This window comes from Haliotis asinina, chromosome 4, assembly GCF_037392515.1.
Source record: "Haliotis asinina isolate JCU_RB_2024 chromosome 4, JCU_Hal_asi_v2, whole genome shotgun sequence".
NCBI lineage: Eukaryota > Metazoa > Mollusca > Gastropoda > Lepetellida > Haliotidae > Haliotis > Haliotis asinina.
The window spans coordinates 50,164,936-50,188,014 of NC_090283.1; the positions used below are offsets into that span (position 1 = coordinate 50,164,936).

The window sequence follows — 23,079 nt, forward strand, 5'->3', positions numbered from 1 at the left end:
CACCCTTAAAGCCTCACACACTGGCAACTCGTAAGCAATATGATATGATATAACACTGCAAAACAAACAAGGGTTGGGTTGTAACTGAAAGTGTTAAAGAAAAGGAAAATGTGTCATCTCGTCTTGAGCCTCTCCAAGTATGGGAAGTTGGAACTCTTAAACACAAATATCGATTTAGATAACATCTCCATCAATCCGTTTAGCTTAAGGGGACTTCTGTTAAAGATCCATGGCAGTTAAACAATGCATGTTCATTTTTAGTCAGAATGGATTTCTTGGTTGAAAGATAACATCTGCTAAATCTATATATCTTGTGTCATTTGCTGCATAGTCTTTAATTTATTTATTTCCTCCGTGTTGTGGTTAGAATTCGGACAAAAGCTTGTATACTACTCACCCGCGTGGCCGTGCGAATATACCAGGTTTACATTTATTGGTAACCAGAATCCTCCGTGAGCATTGTCCATGACAGAACATTTCATTTTTTTCAAAGTTTAAAAGAACAAGAAATGATTTCATACAATATAGAATAAGACAGACGGATGCAATGTGCACTATACTCCAAACAAAATGGCTCTAGAATTTCATCATTTATCATCGCCTCGCATTTAATACGGGATATGGATACGGGGCAAGAAAAGAAAACAGTTACTTGTTTAATGTTGTATGAATGGTGTAACATGGGTGTCCTTTTTGTTCCCGGACAACTGGTTACAACAGTGCTTTTCAGTTCATCAGTGTAACGTTCTTCACTATTTTGCCTGTTTGGCCTCATCGTCCCTATTTTCGCCAGACGCTCGGGAATTATTTTACAAATGGAAGCTGTAAATTTAAAACAGGGAGTATAAATTTCCATCATTTGTTTCAGTTCCCGCAAGAAAGAATCCGTTCCAGCAGCTCCTACCATGAAGCAACCTTTACTAAGGGTTAACTCCCATTCTTTAACATTGCACTAAGGCTACCTTAGTCACTACGATCACCTTAGTGCTTTGTGAAAGGGGCCCAGCTTCATTAATGCCACGTGTTTTGGTTCAGTCTCACGCTAATTGTTCCATGACAAGAATTGTCTCTTAGGGTGTATAGTTTTCTCATCTATCTTAAAATTCAGTTCATTTAAGCGGCATATTTTCAATACGCTATTCCTGATCGGATGAAGTTTTCAAGACGATTCATTGGTTACGTGATTTTAAAAAAACCTGAAATGAAACAGATACATTTGAATTACCACTTTCACGGGATGTTTTGTGTGTACCTTTTCATCGGAGGTCACGTGTGTTTTCAATGCGTCAATGAAAATTTGGATATTAACTTGCACCTCGTACATCCTCAAGAGAATAAATTGGCGAACGAGTGTTTTCATATTCACTCCAACCCGTTACACAGGTGTGTGATGTCAAGTCAAGCGCTTCTGTCAACTAACTACACCTATCCTCGCTAACGGTAATGTCAGAGAGGCCTGTCTTTTTAAAATGGCGCCAATTAGCAGACGACAAAGGGCAGACGAGAGAAGAAAACTCACGCTAACCCTGCGCCCTCTGGTGACGCTTATGATGAGTCTCCGTGGCATTTTCAAGCTGCAATTTGTTCTTTAATTGGAGCGGAATTCTAAATTCTTGGAGAATTTGTTGATATTTAAATTTTCGATGATTGTGAAGGTTTGCTGTTCTGACCTACAGAATACGTATTCTGAGTAAGTCAATATCGTGACTATTCCTTGTGCACACGAAAGTAAATCCTCAGGACTTAACAAACCTTCAGTGTCGTCTCGAATGCACGTGTCTTCTCAATAATGATACGTCGGTAGAAATAACTAGATTCAGAAATAACTGTGTGATTTTATTAGACCACGTATGATAAGCGACACCTGTTAGCGTCAATATTTCTCGTGATTATTGTAATTTGTGAAGTAACAGCTTCGAGCTTCGTCATCTGATTGTCTACAGCGCATTCCCGTCTGTTATCCTAATCTCCTAATCCTTCGAGTATAACCCGAATTCGTTTAATCCGGACTTCGTGAGATTTCCCGGATGAAGATGGGTCTATAGTATTTCTATACTTGTCACAAAAACAAAATTAAGAATAGGAGAGGAAGGTGTGTGTGCGTGCGTGCGTCCGTGTGTGTGGTGTTTCCACAATATTTCTTTTTTATTTATTTATATATATTTATGTAGCGCCAATATCCAGATCACCTGTTCAAAGACACTTTGTCTCAAATGGCACCATTATCAATCTCAACTCCCCGAGGATCACGCTCATGCAGCCAATAGGCGCACCCAGGTAATGTGTCTTTCCCATCCTTACGAGGCAACCATTCATAACGGGGTGGACTGGGAGAAATATTAACAGCACTTTGTGCAAGTTTACTGCATGTTCCTGTATCCTCAACTAGGTGTTTGCATGTATTCTGGCTACCACCTGGTCATATACAAACGGAATCGTGGGTTCTTTTAGTGCACAGGGTTGTGTACTGTACACTAGGGACTGTGACAACACGGAAAGGGTCTGCACAAATGTAACTAAATGGCCTAGATATATGCTCACACTTTCAAGCATCGGTTTTACTGACCCATACATAAGTTGCCGTGACGCAGTGGAGATATTCATTAACTCTAGCGTAAAATATCATTCACTTCATTGTCTATCGAGATTCCCTTTCAATCCAGATGAGTATTGCGGTTTTTTTACCTGGGCATTGAGCATCAATCATACCTTCATCAGTTATACCTTCTAGAAATTTAAATAAAATTCGAAATAAATATCATTTGTTCGTTATTTTGGACGAAGTTGCATATTCCAATGCGTGTACCCTCAAATAGCAGGATTTTCTCACGAACCCGCTGTTTCATGGTGATTCATAAACAAAAGCGACGAAATTATTTCCACAACCACTTAAACATATCGGCTAAAAACAAAGCCTGTTGTACAATTCTGCCGCTATTGTGAGTATGTGTTAATGAATGATTATGATGATCGTGTCGCTGCTAACACTCATCATATAGTTGAAGTCGTTCAGTACGTTCTGCTTGTAGTAGCGATTACTTATAATCATGGAATTTTTCATCGTTACCCTTTTGAACGATTCCCTCACATTTTCCAAAATTTCTACTTTTAAAAACAATCCAAAAGAAACAATTGAGAAAAAAACCATTACAATAAATCTTTTCTTTATCAGTAAATTCAAACAAGTGGTCACTATCAACCATTATCTGTCTTACTCTTAAAAACATATTTCAGTAAATCACAACATGCACGGTTGTCCCTGCATATTATGGAGAACCTCAACATATTTAATAACAGTAGCTAACGTTGTCAAATATATATCAGACTAAGTCATTAAAAAATTCAATAACTGAAATAATCACCCAATATCAATTTAAATATCGTCCTCATTTATTACCCAGACTCTCGTCGTGAGAGCGCATCTAAAACCGATACGTACGGTATTGACTGCCAAGCTGTTGCTACTATGATGGCAGTGTGATCGAAACGAGATGATACATAGAAAATCTGTTGCCAATGGTGTTTCATAAAACCTGCAAGTGTATAAACTGTTCGTAGATACTGTGAAGCTATTGTGATGTTATCAACAATACTGATATTAAACGCAGCCATTAAAATACTTACAAGCAGGATCCGTGGGCGCATGGCGACGCCAAGCGTCAAGAGCAGCATCAATTAAGGCTAGCTACTATTGTTCGTTTTGTAGTATTGCCGCGCCAGGCTGCATAGTGTGGGGATTTGATTCATATCATATTGTGATGTTCTGTTGATGAACTGTAGCATTTTCATCATAGACTGGTAGATACATTATCATTGTATTATATATGAATCTGGTGTTAATTTAGTTATTAAATATACCGTTGTTTGTTAGTGTAATGAATTCATAGGATACACTATCTCGTATCTTTGTGGGAAATGACTGATACTCGCAGACGAGTAATCTGTCAATAGTCTTTTTACGTGTATTTTTTGTCAGTCTTTTATTCAGAATATATGAATGTTTTGTCCGAATGTTTTGACCCATTTCCCCCTACATATTATTTCTAGAGTTGTTTTCACAATTGAAGGATTTGTAATTACTCAGTCAAACTTCATTCGGAAATGTAAAAAGTGATGTGATTAATGCGTGATGCCCTAGGGCGTGGTGAAAATGGTCTTAAGTAGCCGATGATTGCTGTAACAGACGATGAAATCCATCGGGTGGACAGGATCGATGCTGCTACTATCAATCACTAGGTTGTCAGTCTCTCTCTCTCTCTCTCTCTCTCTCTCTCTCTCTCTCTCTCTCAAAGTTGAGTTACAAAGTTGAACTGCTAACGACTCTATATTTCTTTCCTTCACCTCTCCAGATCGCCTCTCTATATATCTCTCTCTCCCCCTCTCTCTCTATATCTCACACACACACACACACACACACACACACACACACACACACACACACACACACACACACACACACACACCCGTTGGTAAAACTTATCCTGTGGCTGCGTAGTTTCATGAGATTCGCATCAACATTTATGCACAGGTATATATCTTTTAATTTTTTTTACAGTTTTAAATCGTGTTATATTTTATAATAGAACCACAAAGAAGATATTCTCCACTCAGAATCTAACATTTGATTAAACTCAGCTGGTGTTTACAGCTGGATCTGCATTCATTCACAGGCTGTCGTTTGCACAGAGAGGAGCAATTACTCTAAACTTATTTATGAGGTGCAAAGAATTGTATACTTATGAATATACACACAGTAATATATCGCTACAAGGCTGTTACCAGCTGCCAAACCATTGCGACTGTAATGCCCCAAACAACAAACGCATCACCATCGAAACACATTTCGTGTTTGTGTCAATCTCTGTTTGTTTCACTTTGAAATAGGTGGCGGGGTAGTCTAGTGGTTAAAGCGTTCGCTCACCACGCGGAGAGTCTGGGTTCGTCTCCCGACTAGGATACAATGGCCAAAGCCCATTTCTGGGTTCGACTCCCGACTAGGATACAATGTCCGAAGCCCATTTCTGGTGCTGAAATATCACTACAACTATACTCACTCCCTAACTCATTTATTTTAGCCAACAGTCAATGTCGGCGTGCGTTGTTTGTCCAGCAGTTGTTGTTATTTCACAAGCCCGGTTAATAAACACAATTGTAGTAACCAGATAGAGACAAACCTCGTAAATCAGGACGTGTCTAAAGGCGTACCGGATAACAAATATCAAGATGGCATCAAGATGTACGTACTCTACTGATTCATTACATCATGTGTGGAATTACCAGGCTTCTTCTCTTCCTGATTACGGGTGATGAAGTAGCCTATTCGTTAAAGTGTTCGCTCGTCCCGGGTTCGATTCCCCTCTTGTACAATTTGTGAAGCCAATGTCTGCTGTCCCCCTCCGTGATATTAGTAAAATGTGCCAATAGCGGCGTAAAACCATACTCACTCACTTACTTCATCCTCATTACTAATGTGCCACCAGACTGACGTAACAAAAAAATCATTAATGATGCATGAAAACACAGCATTAATTCCATTCCCTCCAGCTGACACTGAATATTTAAACAAGTTTCACAAGACAACACTAACGAAATTTAAAATAACCAAGCATGTGAAAAATTAATGAATAGTAGTTCTTTAGCATGTGGTCAAGAGTTATAAACGGGTATTTTACTGGTGTAATTTTCTCCACTGGAAAACTGAATTATTGATTGATCTGAAACCATCAACATGATAACCGTATCAGTTCTTCTGAATTTATGAATAAATTAAGCTGCAACCTCAGTGCCTCTTAAACAATGACTGAAGCATATTTAACATGGCCGTTACGCCTTAATACGAATTACATAAAGGTTCACGTTCTATAGACTCTGGTTATTTCGAAAACCTGAAATGCGTGTATCAACAATGATCGTCGATGCCTGGTTGTTATTTGATTGTTTTCTAGCACAATAGGGCTCCATTAGCGGGTATCCGTTCGTAAATATTGTAGCCGTATTATGATAAGTGTAGAATGGCGTGTATGTATAATTTATCAAAGTATGTGTGTTGGTTATTAACGGCATCATTACGTCTACTACTGACAATTGGAATGCATCTTGGTTGATGAGGGATTTAAAGTTGAATTTGGAAGGCTTCGGTGAAGTCTTCTAAATGTTCTGTAACGTTCTTTTATTAATTTGCCGCATCTCTGAAAATAATCAATTCCAATTTCAAGTGCAGTGATCCCATGCTTTTTCAGACGAACAGTTGATTTACCTTTGCATGTGTTTGTGACTTCATACACTCCCCTCCGTGAGAAACCTTGCTCACATCACCCTTTTGACAGTGATTCATGAATAGGAACTCTTGATAGTGTCACAATCGGATTCCATGTTCTTAGAGGAATGGTTTTATAATGTTTATTAGGATGGCAGATGTTGTAGATCTCAGGCTCGACATCCTGGTCTTGTTTACTGTAAAGACGTTTTCTCCTCGTTTACAGCATCTATCTTTATTCACACTTAGATCCGTATTACAGAGCAAAAATAATCACCGCATCGTCATCAACACCAAACCCCAAACTAAAACCAAATCAAACATGAGTAATATCACCAACATCATCACCAACAGTCAGATCCCCATCAACACAAATACCAACACCTACATCAACATCAACACCAACATCAAACCCCAAACTAAAACCAAATCAAATAATGAACAGTATCACCAATATCAACACCAACACCAACACCAACACCAACACCAACATCCAGATCCACACCAACTCAAACACCAACACCATCATCGACATCAACTATAACAACACAAATTTCAACACTAATACCAACACCATCATCAACATCGACACCAAAACCATCATCAACATCAACAATACAATAGCACAAACATCAACATCAACATCAACATCAACACAACGCCAATACCAATACCAACACCATCATCAACTCTAGCACAACATCGACACCAACACCTACATCCACAGCAATATCCACACCAACATCCACAACATCAACATCAACACCAACATCCACACCAACACCCAAACGAACACCTACATCCACAACATCAACACCAACACCCAAACGAACACCTACATCCACAACATCCACACCAACACCTACATCCACAACATCAACACCAACATCCACACCAACACCTGCATCCACAACATCAACACCAACATCCACACCAACACCTAGATCCACAGCATCAACATCAACATCCACAACATCAACACCAACATCCACACCAACATCCAAACGAACACCTACATCAACAACATCAACACCAACATCCACAACATCAACACCAACATCCAAACGAACACCTACATCCACAACATCAACATCAACATCCACAACAACAACACCAACATCCACAACATCAACACCAACATCCACACATATACAACATCAATACCAACATTAACATCCACAACAACATCAACACCAACACCTACATCCACAACAACATCAACACCAACAATAACATCCACAACAACATTAACAACATCCACAACAATAGTAACAACAAAATCCACAAAAACATCAACACCATCACCACGTCCACGTCCACGTCCACGTCCACGTCCACGTCCACGTCCACGTCCACGTTCACGTCCACAGATATCCCTTTTTCCCGTCTCAGCATGTTTGGGTGTGTCTGAACATTGCATGTGATCGTCACGACTGTCCTACACAGCGATACAATGACACTACACTGCACAAATGATTCGTTCGTCCAAATTTTTGTTGATCTGAAATACTTCACTTGAACGGCAACACCCATATTAATGGGATTCACCATTGTTTGAAACTAGGTCAACTGTTATGAAGCTTTTAAGGACAGACACTAGATTAGTTGTAGCGATGACATCACGATGCACCCCTGTGTTATATACACTGTCAATGATGAGACGTCGTTATAATATGTCAACAGTCTATTATCATGCTAAGCAAGAGGTGTCGATCGCACGTCAACACGCATGTCATGTGACTTGTCAATAACAATTTAGGACTAAAAATACGCGCGGTGCAAACTAACTGCTAAATTACAATTTTAATGGTAGCTGGGATTTATTTAGGAAATGTTAGCGTTAAGGTTTGTTTATTTTGGTTGGTTTTTCTCTCGCTACCCAGCTATTTGTCGACGTGTTGCTTAAAACCAGCTTTGCGAATTGTCACAAGAAAAAACAACACTTTTATATATGCGTCTTCAGACATTTTTCTTCTCATTTACTAATGAGAACTTCCATTAACCACATAATTAACTGAAACGTATACTGAACAGAAATAAAAACGCGTCTCTAGCTTTTTGTCAAGTTTTAAATAGATGACACGTTTATGGGATTTCATTTTTTTTCTAAATGTACTTTTCTTTTGCAGTTCAGTATTTAGTTAAAGGTAGTTAAGTGAGTATGGTTTTACGCCGCTTTTAGCAATATTCCAGCAATATCAGGGGACACATTGTACCCATATGAGAAAACGAATCCCTGTTCTCTGGCGTAACGAGCGAACGCTTTGACCACCGGGCTACCTCTCAACCTCTATGGTTCAGACCACGCGAATATATAATCATAAATATAACAATATGGTATGACATACGGTATGACAATACCTCGGATTAACGTTTAATCCAAATGAACGTTGTAACTGTTTCGAAGGGAAACATCCTGGACGACCTGTTGTCTAGGGCGCTGGAAATCGAGTTGTGCCCCGTAATCATATCAGGATCCGATGATCGTTTGTCAGCAACCTTGCCAGTGGGTTTCACCAAAGTGTCAAGTTTTAATACAGCTGATATCAACCAAAACTATTCTATCAATTACCTACTGTGTTCAAGCAATCGTCAAAATATGCAACAAAATAACTCTAACAAATGACCGTCCCCGTACAGGCAGACCTCGAGTTACCACTGCAGCCTAAGATCGGTACATCCGGGTACTACAGATGTGTGACCATACTGCCTCGGGCGAGAGCACAGCAGCCAGGGTGCCTGGACTTCAGAATATCCGGTCAAACAGGCTGAAAGAGATTAGTCTGAGAGCCAGGAAACCCGACCTCGGGTTCGTACTACTCGTCACCATCGCGCTCAACGTCTCCGTTAACGAAAAGTATCCACTTGGTATTATAGACATTAACGTCTTCTACAAGTTGATGCAAAATTTCATGCACTAAAGTCCATTTGTGGACGAGTTATACATGCTTGAAAATACAACATTTTCACAAAGGATTTCTCGCCTATGAGTTTCTTATTTTTTTAAAAATTTATTTATTTCTTTTTTTTTTTTTTTTTTTTTTGGGGGGGGGGGAATAGTATACATTTACTACAACACAAAGACTGGGCAATTATATTTATGAATTATTCCAGCTAAGAAACCATCTCAGAATGATCTAAATGTCAGCCCTCGCAACCTGATACCTGATCATTGTAAAATGTTACCAAGTATGACAAAAGGCTTTCATGGTGTGTGTCAATATAGTCTGTTTGACTGTCTGTTTGTCTGTCTGAGTGTCCGTCAAACGCCTACATCAGTACGGGCCTTTCAGACAGCACTTTGAGATGGGTATGGCCTGCTGGTCACCACAAGGGTAATTCTACCTCACTCACTCTCACCAGTCAGTCGTAAACAGCTTACCTTTCAAGGAATCGTAATAGGAACTGCGCATGCACCACGAATGTGTACAGAATGTTACCACATAAAACTTTTAACAGTTGTATTCCCTTTACCCTATTTGGGAACGTTAAAATAATTAAACGTTTTTGTTTTTGAAAACTTTAAATACTCTAGAACAATTGTTAAAACGCACAGAAACACCCACATATATACTGAGTGAACTCCACACATGACAGTCGGTTCCAGTTGCAACCCCAAAAAGAATTTCGCTCATTTTATGCGAACAGTTTCATTTTTTATTTCAATCAAACTTGAAAATCCTCCATCTTCCTTCCAACTTGTCAAATAGCGGAATGGATGTAACGTGCAATGTCTCTGCGTTCGCTACGAGCCTCCTGGCCCAATACGATAATGGAACCGCCGAGTTATTGGCTATCACGGGACGACCTCAAATTAGCCGGAGTGCTGTATTTCGGTATTGATGATCTAGAGGTTAAAGTTATAGCCCAGGCAATGACTTAAATGAAGCGCCAATTTCAAGCAATATGCTCTGCTTGGAACAGCCTCTCTGCAATGTCGCTATCGACCGAAGGATGCATCGTTTTACGAGGGCCCAATTTCTTGTTTTTACAAGCAAAGGCGGCTATCAGTAGCATATTGTAGGGGCTTTTCATTGGCTTTGTGAAAAAGACCCATTTTCAGTCAACATGGTTTTGCTTTTGAAAGAGCTTTCAGACAATATGATCGTCTTGAAGGAAAGTGAAAGTGCTTGTGTTGAATGGGGGTATCAATGGACGTACGAGGCACACAAAAACCTAGGATGAAATAATATAATAAAACATCACTTTTAGTACATTGAGCTTTGAAATGATCTTTAGATTTTATTTGTCTCGAAAGCCGGGTTCATTATCTTCACAGTGATTGTATCGTCGGATGGCAAAACTTGGGCAGCTCGTGGCTTTTGATGAAAGGACATTCGCCATCTTTATTATGGTCACGTGACCTAGACATCCTGTGTTATGACATCGAAGTGAATTGGCTTATTGCTCCACAGTGGGATATTGATAAGGGGTCATAAATTTGAAATTGTAGACCAGTGTGAAAGAAAAATAAACTTTTAAAATGTCACTTTGTGGGTCTATTTTACTCATAGATTTCAGAGAACAGTGCGGAATAGTGAAACTCCGCGAAATGGTTCGAATACTGATGCAAAATGACTGTGTAAAACTCGACTCACTCACTCATACACTAAATACACTTACTTATGAGGGGTCCTGTATCACTCGCAGATGAAATTAATTCAAATCGAATGACATCCGTTTCACTCTTCTCTGTTTTACTCTCCTCAGAGTCTTGTTTCATCAACGCTATAAGGAATTCATTTTCAGGAACGCCGGATGCAAAATCGAACGCATGCACTGGTAATGCATTATGATGATTGTTTATTTGCTAATGGTAACTTGTGTACGGATTTGAACTCGTGACTAAGTCCGCCTAAATCCTTGTTTTCTAATGCGATTACCCCGGATCAGACGCTTCAAGCCTACTCAGTCAGTATACTGTAGAGTTGTCTGATCTTGGTCTTACGCTCGCCTTGTCACTAATGCAGTCTTCAATTTCTACACCTTTCGTTTTGTTACAAGCTGCAAGCATGGAATCCAATTATGTTTTCCGGGGTCTTATTTCTTGAGAATAATTTCTCAATATTTTTCACATCGAAAATCGATCAAGATTTCAACATCGTCTGCCTGACTGAGATTTTCCCGCGCTTTTTAGGCCAATCCATCCCATTACAGTGATTGACGTTGACAGCCAGCTCAATCTACACCGGCGTGTGCGCATGTCCCAGCACGTGGTACACGAGCGATGCACGAGCTAAATTTCTCAGCAAATGTTTGATTTTTACAGTTGCATTTTGGGTAATTCCTTCGAGACACACGTCGCCGAGATTTTCAAGGTTCCAAAACCCATCCAGCTCGCGCCTGCTGATGGTGAAGGCACGTTTCTCGAATGCTGTCGATATCTGCTTGCTGGTTCTGAAAACCGTGCTTCCCAAAGACGGATAAGTCTAATTTCTCCTATGATTAGTTTAATTGAAAGGGACTGGGCTCCTGTTCTGTGCAAACACAGCCTTGAGTGGTTCGGCAGTAAATGTAGCCTTGTCCGATAGCCATCCTGACAGGGAAAGCGATCCGCGTTTGTCTCCGTGCCCTGCAACACTAGCTGTTACAAGAAAAGTGTTAACACTCTCTACTTCAAGGGTTCGTTGAGGTTTCGAGAGTAATTATTGTCAAGTTCGTTGAAGAACGAAGATGAGCCACACAACAAAACTAATTTGCATATCTCGTAGTTTGGCCTTAAATGACCATTTTGGAGGGACAATTAGGACACTGAGTTTTCTTCTGATATTCATCATTATCAGACCGACCATCAACAAAATATATGTGCATAAGCCAGGGGCGTTTTTGATTTTCAAGTTGCCTGAGTCGGTCTTCTTTGACCAAATATGAACAGAAAGACATCCAAAATGGGTGGGGGTGTTTCTTCTTTTTCTTTGTTTTGGTTGGTAATTTGCGATTGTAGTCTGGTGGTGTTTTTTTGTTGTGGGATTGTTGAAATCCAGCAGTATTTCGTTTATGGCATCTAATGTTTCTATACAGTGTTTCTTTTATGGTATTGTAGGATTGCAGTCCAGTTGTTTTTCTTTTCTAATATTGAATAGTTGCAATCAGGTAGTGTTTTTCATGGTATTGTAGAATTGCACTCTAAGATTGCCGTCTGGTAGTGTTTCGTTTTTTGGTATTTAGTGTTTCTTTTATGTTATTTAGTGTTTCGTTTGTGGTATGGTAGGATTGCAATCTGGTGGTGTTTCTTTTATGGTATGGTATGGTATGATTGCAGTGTGGTTGTGTCTCTTGTAAGGTATTGTCGGATATGTCTGTCAATGAATGAGGATGACGCTGACTGACTCAATGAATGAGAGAGAGGCTGACTGACTGACTCATGATCAATGAAGGAGAGAGAGGCAGACTGACTGACTCAATGAATGAGGATGACGCAGACTGACTCAATGAATGAGGATGACGCTGACTGACTCAGTGAATGAGAGAGAGGCTGACTGACTGACTCAATGAATGAGGATGATGCAGACTGACTGACTCAATGAATGATGATGATGCTGACTCACTCACTGAATGAGGGAGAGACAGACCGGCTCAGTAAATGAGGAAGAGGTTGACTGACTAATGGATGAGAGAGACGCTGACTGGACGAAGAAGAGGCTGTATATCTCACTCAATGAAAGAGGGAGAGCCCGACTGATTGACTCAATGAATAAGGGACATGCTAACCTACCCAATAAAAGAGGGAGACGCTGTCTGACTAATTCAATGAATGGCGGGGAGGGTGGTACTGACTGACTCAATGAATGAGGGAAAGGCTGACTGATTGTAGGAATGAGGGAGAGACTGACTGACTGTCTCAACGAATGAGGGAGAAGCTGACTGACTGACTCAATGAATGAGGAAGAGGTTGACTGGCTCAGTGAATGAGGGAGAGACAGACACAACGATGCTGACTGACTGACTCAGTGAATGAGTGACTTAGTAAGACAGCATCATCAACGACCCATACACAATAAGATAGCACAGGGGCACGAATACAACAGTGACAAGCGTACATATGTAGCCGAAATTTGACCCAAAAAAATCAAATCATATTTGCAGGCACATTTTAGCAATAACCTGCAACTGATATCACTATGCTGTAACTATTGGTAAAGGCCTATTATAACACATTCACTGAAATGGTAGAGGTACATTTGAATCATTAAATAGACACGCTGGAAACAGACAATGCTGAATAAATAGCAAAATCCATGTCGAAAGATGACATTAATTTGATTCGCGTCACCTTCCATTCTACCCGTGTTTTGACCTTTCGCATTTTATTTCAGGTGCTTGGCAGAGTTCGACCTACGGACAATTACTAGCCCCAATTAGCAGCACGCTGTCCACTCTTGCGACAGTGAGATCTCGTGCCACTGGAGACGAGACTTGGCCAGCAGCTCCAAAACACAGCCCTAATTAACACGGAAGAGGCCCCTGCTCCGCCCCATGTTGCCACGATCCGGAAATTACCCGAGCTGAGTTTTGAGAACACCTGAAATTGACAAGATCTCGACGGAAATGACATGGGAAAACTGTCTCCCAGTTACCAGCTTGTGCATTTCAATTAAGTTCGGTGTTTAACACTTGTTTTTTGTCCCGATTCACGGGCCCTCAAGGGGATTTCGGGCAAGAAAATCTCACCATTTTGTGTTTAATTAAACCATGTGTTTTTGTAGTCCAATTTGAAGCAGTATGAAAAATAGAATCGTTAAATTTTGGCAGGATATGAAGTTTTAGTAACGACATTGTTTCCAAACCACAAATTAGTTTTCTTATGTTGTTGAAATGAATTTAAACAGCAAATTCTTTCTGTGAGCATTCCTAGCGGATATACCTTTGATGTTTAATCGGTTTTTGTTCGGCATTTATTCAAGGTTTTCAAATGCAATACTACATGTGAAAGAGAGGTCGCTTTACGTTTGTGCAAAGATGATGACACAAAATAGATATTATTAAATTGTCTTTTTAATCTGTCTGTGTCCATAATTCTAATTTGTTTATGAGAATATCGTATTTATTCATAATCAGACTAACTTCTTATTACGGTTTAGAGGAATGAATGTTGTTGCTGTTTATATCAGTAGATTCGGCGTCCTTTGACTTTCATGGCATACTAGACCGCCTCCACTGATAGGGAATATTGTCTTGAGAGCGGACCCTCTTTGGTTATATACAAAAGTTAAAATATGGAATTTGTACTTACCCTGCCTTGCGCTCGGGATCAGGCGGAATATCAGGACAGCGTGATTTGATATTCGTGTAGATCAGTGACGTAATGACTCGTCTGGGGAGCGCTGTTACCCGGACATACCTTTTTGCTTGTAGAAGAAGACACACGCATACGCACACGTACACGCACACGCACACGCACATGCACACGCACACGCAGAGACGTGTAGGATCACATAAAAACATAGTCATGTACAGTCAATAATTATGACTGTTAAGCCGTGTTTCTTTCGCCCACATTGCATCTCCAAATGTTGCGCTGACACACCGTTTTATTGCTTGGATATTGATGAAAGCGGCGTAAAACTTCACTCACTCACTCACTATAACGGCCCATCTATGGTGCTGCTTTCAGTGCACTATACAACCTATTCATATTCTTCCTTGTAAAACAAATGTAGTTTAATTTCTCTTGTGTTTCATAAGGAAACTGATTGGATTTTATTTCATTTTCTGGATTATAGCTTTCAAAAAGCATATATGTCCCATGTCAATTTCATAATTATTCTACAAATGCTTGGATTTCATGTTAATGTTACGTTTGTATTATTGCGTGTCAATTTCATGCTTGTTTTACCATTAAGTGCACGTTACACACTTACACGACTCCTTTATCCATAGTTTACGAAGGCGAAAATGAGGAGCCTGGATGAAAGGGTCTAAAATTAGACTGTAGAGATTTCTATCATATACATGCTGAAAACAATAAAAATGACTTAGGGGATATACTTTGGGACAAAAGCTTAATAAAGAGAGCCAAAAATAACATGCTTGTCACATCCTTCATCATAACGCGCGTTTTGGGAGAAACAGTTAACGATATTCGTGTAGTCATTGCTCGAAGACATTCGATTAAAACGTAATGACACGTTCAGACCAGATCGCCAAAACATCTCAAAAGACATCTTTACAAATTCACTGATTGCGTTTCGAAACATACGGTGTTAGTTATGGCTTAAGGGACGATTTCTGTGTGTTTGATTTGTTCCAGTGCTGCAATGTTTACCTTAAGAAACCAAAATTGTCCGTAATCACTACTTACACGATGTGGCGACGGCAAACGACTGCAGCATAGCAGACGTCGAACGGCGCTTTTGTTTAGCTTAGCGTGTTTTGGAAACCTATAATTTGGCTTCGGATTACAAAACAACACTGATCATATCAAATTAGTGCTTGTGTGATGTGTGTGATTTTCATTCCGTTTCTCAATAAGAAATCAGACTTCGATACAAAATCAATACGCTTCTGATTGAACTGTACACCAAGGCGTACTTTCTCTTGTTTCTCGTTTCGGTTTCGGTGTAGGATTTGATTTAGTGAGATTGGGACCTTCCCTGCGGTTGAATCGCCTAATTAATTTCGGTTCCTCAGAAAAACGCAAGCTTCATGCAAATGTATGTACGGCAATAGCGAAAGGAGGTCGTCACGGGGAGAACTCCAAGACCGGTTTAAGGTGCACCCGTTGTATATTTGCTCGGAAGAATAGGGGGCCTTTGAACACGATATTGAAAATTAAATTGCAGATTCCACTGGGACCGGCTCGGGGGTATGGGACCGAGTATGGATGCTATCAAATCATTAGAATAAATAGTTGTGCTCCATTTTATCTACGGTCTCTCCTTAAGGGAAAAAGCATCATATTTGGCCACAAGAAGACGTTGTGGCGAAGTTGTTAAGATAAACATATTCAGCTCCCTCTAGCCGTCGACAAATCTCGCTTCTTTTCCCGCCCGACTTTCTAATCAGAAATCTGGAAGCTGATTAGCAACCGGCTTTTGTTCGACTGGTCTCTGATCCTTCATAATCGAGCCGTGATTTGAGAAGACCATGTTGTGTTTGGTGATATTAATCAGTGGAACTATTTTCTTCAATGAGGAAGAATATTGCTCGAGTCTGCGACTTTCAATTCCATTGCCCCTAGGGATTCCCAGACGAAAGCCGCTCATAAGTGCATCAGCATTAAACAGCTCAAGTCACGACAAAGCTCAGAGGGGGCGAAAATAGGAGTCACATGAGCGATGGTGGACGGAATGGCTCCGCGAACAGAGGTTTTGGGGCAATGTGAGGCCAAAGGTTGGGGCGTTTGGGTATTAGACATGATTAACGTGTAATTGGGGCTTCCAATATGCTAGCGTCAAAGTTATTTTGCTGTCAGATTCCATTTTGGCCGTTTCAACGTGTTTATATTTGACGTAGTGACCGTTTGACAAATTCTGGAATGGAATGACTTAAACTGATTGCCAGCTGACGTTTTAACAAGGAAGGATTTTGAGCTAAGACTTATACACCCCAAAGGAAAATTATCTTTCCTTCTGAAACGAAGTCAGTGCTTCCTCTCATTTAGGCTCCCGTGGCATAGAGGCTTAAGAATGGACGGCAGTCTCATGGATTTTATTAAATAAAAACAGGACATGGAAATTGTTTATATTTTTGAGTCTACAGTAGCCTTAACACCGTGTGTGTGTGTGTGAGTGTGTGTGTGTGAGAGAGAGAGAGAGTGTGTGTGTGTGTGTGTGTGTGTTCGCTTGTATAACGTCGCACAAACAGTACTCTAACTACATAAAGGGTTGTGTGAAAACCAAGTCTAAACCAAAGATCGTGATTGATATTATGAGCATCGATCCACGCAACTGGGATATGCTTCCAACTAGTCTAATATCCTGACCTCTCGATCCCTCTTGTCGCCACGTGCAACAAATATGGTTGCTGAAGCCTGCTTCTAAACTATTTGTTAATAATTGTGAAAACCATTAATATCTGACAATATGTCCCTTTGATATGTTCAAGTCATGTATCTTAAATATCATCCTCAAACGTCTGTCAAACAATGTCATTTAGGTCTGTCAACTGAGCTTGTTTGTTCTGGGTAATAAGGTGTTTAACACCATCCGTTAACATCAGCCAAACATGGCGTCTGTAGAGGATAGTCATCAACATTATCATTCCGTCTACTGATTATTGTACAGCCGAGATTGAGGCCACTGGTACTGCCGTGCCCTTTCCGTTCCAGAGAGACTTCGACATGACCCGACACTAGTATTTTTTGTGATTCATACATTAACATTAACATTAACATTAACATTAACATCTGACATTAACATTAACATTAACATTAACATTAACATCTGACATTAACATTAACATTAACATTAACATTAACATTAACATCTGTCATTAACATTAACATTAACATTAACATTAACAAAGTCCTATCGTTTATCCTCCTGAAACCATGCGAGTGAATTGGGTTTTACGCCGTAATGTTACAAGGAACACCACAGAAGGTCTTCACACACGAAAGTATCGACAAAACCTGAAACAAGTCCTGACGCGTGCAGCAAACGAGCGTTTAAGCAACGTACAGTAGGCAGCCCATTGCGCTCATCTTCTTGAGACTGAGCTCTTTCTTCAAGACATTGATTCATACTGACGTCAGAACCAAGGACCATGCGTCTGCGTCTCTAAGAACTCTGTTTGGTTTACCCGAGCTCTGGTCTATTTCAGATGTGAATGCCAAGGATATAACGACTTAATTCACCTCCGTGTGTCCACGGCCATGGAATGGCAGAATTTCTGCAAAACAATTTTTAAACCAAGTAGAAATTAATTTCAACACTTCACCATATTGCTTGATTTAAAACCATGTCTGCACCAACAGACAAATCCAAAGTATGGACCCATTTCCCAAAATGCTCAACTGATTAATGACATGCGTGCGTCGTCCGTTTAAACACTGCGACTGTTTTAAAGGATCCCCTAATCTCTCTCTTTATCGCCAAATCCCGTAACACTACGCGAGATCTAGATCTGGCTCTCGTCCGATCCACAAATCCCTCGCATAGAGCCCAAGCCATGTTCCTGACGTGCAATTAATTGTAGGGGTTCCCCTGGGCTTCGAACGGGAGGGGAATAGTTTTAACACGAGCAAATTATTTCACCAAGCGTGTGCTCCCCGCCTAGTAACCAACTTCGTTATGTGTCTTTTTCTGATCCTAACTCGGAATCAGTTTCTCGCAAACTCCCGAGAGAAATCGCGAGAGCCGGCCCGAGCTGTCAAAAGAAACAGATTAAAGCGTAATTGGCGAAGTCTAATGCAATCGCGAGGGAGAAAAAGTAGTAAATAGAATTTTGCGTGTTGATTGCACGAGTAAAGCAGGTTAGACCCGACCCTTGACCATCCCGTAGCCAGCCAGCGTTATTGCATTTACTTTCATTTCTCTTGAATTCTTCTTTAAATTATGGGCAATTTGTGAGTTCTCTGCGACCCAGCTCTCGTGGCGTTGTCGAGATATTGCGAGAACTTGGATAATATGGCCAGCTTTGAGATGGATTAGGTCTTGAACCCCGCTGAAACAAAGCCGATTGGGATATCAATTCATGTTAGGTGTCGTGTTATTCTTTCGGGGGTGTTTTGGGTCTATGCGTTTTAGGATTAATCGCTTAGTCGGAATAAGAGGAAACTCAATATCATCAGACCGCAAACCAACTTAAATGACGATTTAAGACAACTTCTAACGTGTATTAAAGTTTCTGTGTGTTTGATTTTGAGTGCTATATGAGCTGTTCTGAATGGACTCAATATGGTTATTGTTTGCTTCAAACTAGTCTAATATACTACTCATGCACACCCGGATAAAATTCTTACAAATTTTGGAGTTGAGTAGATGTGTTTCAAAGTGTCACCCTGCATACGGAGTAGTTGAGTTACATCATGGCGTGGCGATGAGTGAGTTCAGTTTTACGCTGCACTCTGTAATATTCCAGCTATATGATGGCGGTCTGTAAATGAACCAGTGTGGAGCAGGTCATGGTGTGTGTCAGCTTCAGGTTCCAACTAATGCAAGTCTGACATGTTTACCATTTTGAATGGTACCACGGAGGCAGTGGCGACAAACCATAGAGATATGACGATAAGTGAAATTTTGGTGAGTGAGTGAGTTAGGTTTTGCGTCAGTTTTTGTGATATTCCTGCAATATCACTGCAGGGGACACCAGAATTGGGCTTCACACATTGTAGATGTGGGGAATCCAACCCGGAACTTCAGTGTGACGAGCGAACGCTTTAACCACTTGGCTACCCTATAGTCCTGAACACGAATTTATGGTAAAGAAAGACTGACTACGGTGTCACTGATCTCTTGGTTTATGCGTGTGTCATACAGTGTTCCTTCGGGGTTTTTTTTTTAGTTTTGTTTTTTATTTCTTTGTTGTTGTTGTTGTTGGTGGTGGTGGTTAGCTGGTTGGGTTTTGTTGTTGTTGTATGTATGTTTGTTTGCTTGGGGGGTTTTCCCCAGAATTAGCGGACAGCAAGATTTAAACAATAATTTATTGGAACGTAAACCTACCACCAGTAGTTGACATCCATAGTTAAGAATCAACTGGAGATGCCTGCTCTGTATGCTCGCTCATTAAAGCCATGCTCGTGTTTCATTTTGGAAAATTTCAGTGATATCACAAAAAATGTTGCCCAATCCATACAAACTGTACCCATTCCGTAAATCGAACCCCAATCTTTGGTATGACGACCTAACACTTTAACCACTCGGCCACAAATCGTCGTTCAGTTGTGTGAAGACACCGTATTACTATACATATTCTGTTACCAGAACTTAAAGTTCTTCATCACATTTCCTCCTGGGTACTTATCGTCAGACACCTTTGTAGTCCGGACCCTCGCTATACTGCATCCTGCCAGTCGACTCAACAGTTGAGGAAAATCATTATACACCACTGAGACTGAAACAACTCCGTTTTCAACCACAAAACCATTAAACATGTGTATGAAAAAAATCAAATCAGACCGACAAACAAAATTAGGGACGATCACAACAGATGCACTGATTGGTGATGTTTTACAATATATTACATCAAAGGAATATACGATATGACTCTTGCGGGGAAGAGATATTGGAAATTTATTGTAAACAAGAAATATTCATTTTGGTATTCCTTGAAGGGAAGAGCGAAACATATTTTTGCAAAGCCCGTAACATATTTTCTAGACAGCCAGTTACTGACTTTTGTGTTGGTCTTTGGGACTTTTTGTTGTTGTGGGTGGAGGTGGGTTTGGTTTGTTGTTTTTTTTTCTGTTTTTTTTTTTATTATTATATTTTTGCAGGGCTTTTTATTTGCTTTTGGTACTTTTAACTTAATTTGTTTAGGTGCTTGTTTTCGTTTGTTCTTTATGTGTGTGATTTTGGGTTGTTCTTGGTTTACTGTAACCATTGTTCCTAAACAACCAGCATCTTCCTCCAAGACTATCCAACGACTGGCTGTTCACCGTGCATGTAGTACAGTTCGCGTACAACTTGTCTCTTACATACTTCAGAAAGGCTGTACTTTGATCTTGCTTTTAGAAGACCCAACAATAACCGACACAAGTCCATCTAAAAAAATTACCAACTTCCTGAATTTTCTGGCCAGGGTATAATTGACTTATAATTCTGGGTGGATGTGCCACAGTGGTAGATCGACTAGATTAAAGGCCTGATAAGCCCGAGACTGATTAGCAACAGATTGAATGTAGCATATGTTTCTGCAGTAGATTGCTTTTTCTGATGACCGAGACGCGGCCACAACCAGGCGATACATTAGGGCGATAAGATGGCGCTTCAGAGGGTGAAGGGGAATATTGAAAATAACGACTAGTTAACTACAAAGCCGGCTGCCATTGTCAAGTCGCGGCGAGAGCACCAGTAGGCGATCGCTTGATAAGCTATGGTGGTAATAGGTACTTGCATACAACTGTGACACTTCATGTCGATGTGGACGAACATATGATGGTATTAAAATCGTGATGTATTAAGGTTGTAGGATACTTTCGATACTTAGAAATGGAAATTTAAAGACAGGTGTACTCGAATATTCCCCTAATATCCTAGATCGTAAATATGCGAATTACTGAGATAGTGAGATGTTTCGATGCTTAAGAATTTTTTTGTAATCGCGTGTACTCAAGCATTCGAGCAATGTGACAGACTGATTTATGCTCCGAGTTGCGAGTTGGTCCCTATACCATCATGCACAATCCTTTTAGCCATTTTAGCCATCTGCTTTTTCATCTTTATTTTTATTTATATATATATATATATATATATATTGTTTTGTTAATTTTGTTTTACAAGAATGGGTGCTGGAAACCATCCTTTCTGGGACGATACGGGACTAAAAACATGATTATGATATGTTCGTTGTTACATGTCCATACATATTACAAAATACAGTTACAATGTTGATTGAATGACCACTGTGGAGGTGTGTGGATGGTACAGCCAGACTATCATGGTATGTCGACCTCACGAACATTGTTCTTCGCTGATGCCACAATTGGCAGATGCTATGCTGCTAGGGATGATGGTGACGACGACGATGATGTTGATGTTGATGAAATGTGATATAATCATGTATATGCCATGAGTGGAATGTCAAATAAATACTTGAAATATCTTTAATTTATGTTTTTTTTTAGGATTTTGTATATTGCGTAACACATGTATCTTCCGTACGTGGAATTATTTCTATGTAATTTAAAGCCTGTTTGTACAAAATCACATTTGGGTCAGACAAACTAGCGGTTGATATAGTGAAGACACTCAATCAATCACCCAGCCTAACCACTCGATCCACTCAGTCGCTCCTCTCATGACCAGGAGTGAGTGACTCAATATAATTTTACGGCGCACTCAGTAATATTCCAGGCATATTCCAGCGTTATGAAAATAATTGAGTCTGGATCAGACAATCCAGTGATCAACAACATGAGCATCGATCTGCGCAATTGGGAATCGATGACATGTGTCCACCAAGTTAGCGAGCCTGATCAACTGACCCCTTTAGTCGTCCCTTGCGACAAGCATAGGTTGCTGAAGATAAATTCTAACCCGGATCATCACGGGTCTCTCTCTCTGGACTCATAGGTTACTAAGGATCTGTTCTAATCCCCAATCCCCACCATAGTCACCTTGGATTAAGAATGTTTGGTTTTCTGAAGCGAAAAGTGAATAACGTCGGGTATTGTTCCTGAGCGTTGACAGCTAATATTTATGATCCATATATTGGTTTTCCAATGGTTTTCTTGAACTGAATGGACCGACACAGTCCAGATAACACGACCTATTCGGAAATTAGAAAGTCAGGTGTTATGTTTCGGTATCTTTCTTCATAAACGGTTGTGGCGGGGTAGCCCAGTGGTTAAAGCGTTCGCTCTTCCCGCTGAAGACCCGGATTCCATTCCCTCGATGGGCACAAGTTCGGTGTTCCCGTTGTGATATTGCCTGAATATCGCGAAACTCCGCGTAAAACCCACTCATTCACATTTCACAAACGGTTACAGGGTGCAAACACGCATCAGAGGTGCACCAGCATACACGCAACGAAGATTTAAAAATATACAATAAGCTAACAACACTTTATTCCTGCAGTTCGTGATTTCTGTTTCAAGCAGCGTGGCTATTTGTAAGGTCACATCCTTTGCATGTTAACTCCACATCTCTTAAATCGATCAAAGAAGTTAAATTCAAGTTAAGCACATAACACAGTTACCGCTTGACCGAAGAGAAACCCGT

General features: G+C 40.3%; 1 long non-coding RNA gene across 2 annotated transcripts in view; it reads left to right on the plus strand.

Moving 5' to 3' along the window:
- The window catches only part of LOC137281631 (uncharacterized), a 254,568-nt gene extending 240,318 nt beyond the window's left edge, over positions 1–14,250 (plus strand). For both annotated transcript variants that reach the window (XR_010956752.1, XR_010956751.1), the window contains exon 8: positions 13,573–14,250. This is a non-coding gene — a long non-coding RNA (uncharacterized lncRNA). The remainder of the gene's footprint in view (positions 1–13,572) is intronic.
- The last annotated feature ends 8,829 nt before the right edge of the window (positions 14,251–23,079 follow it).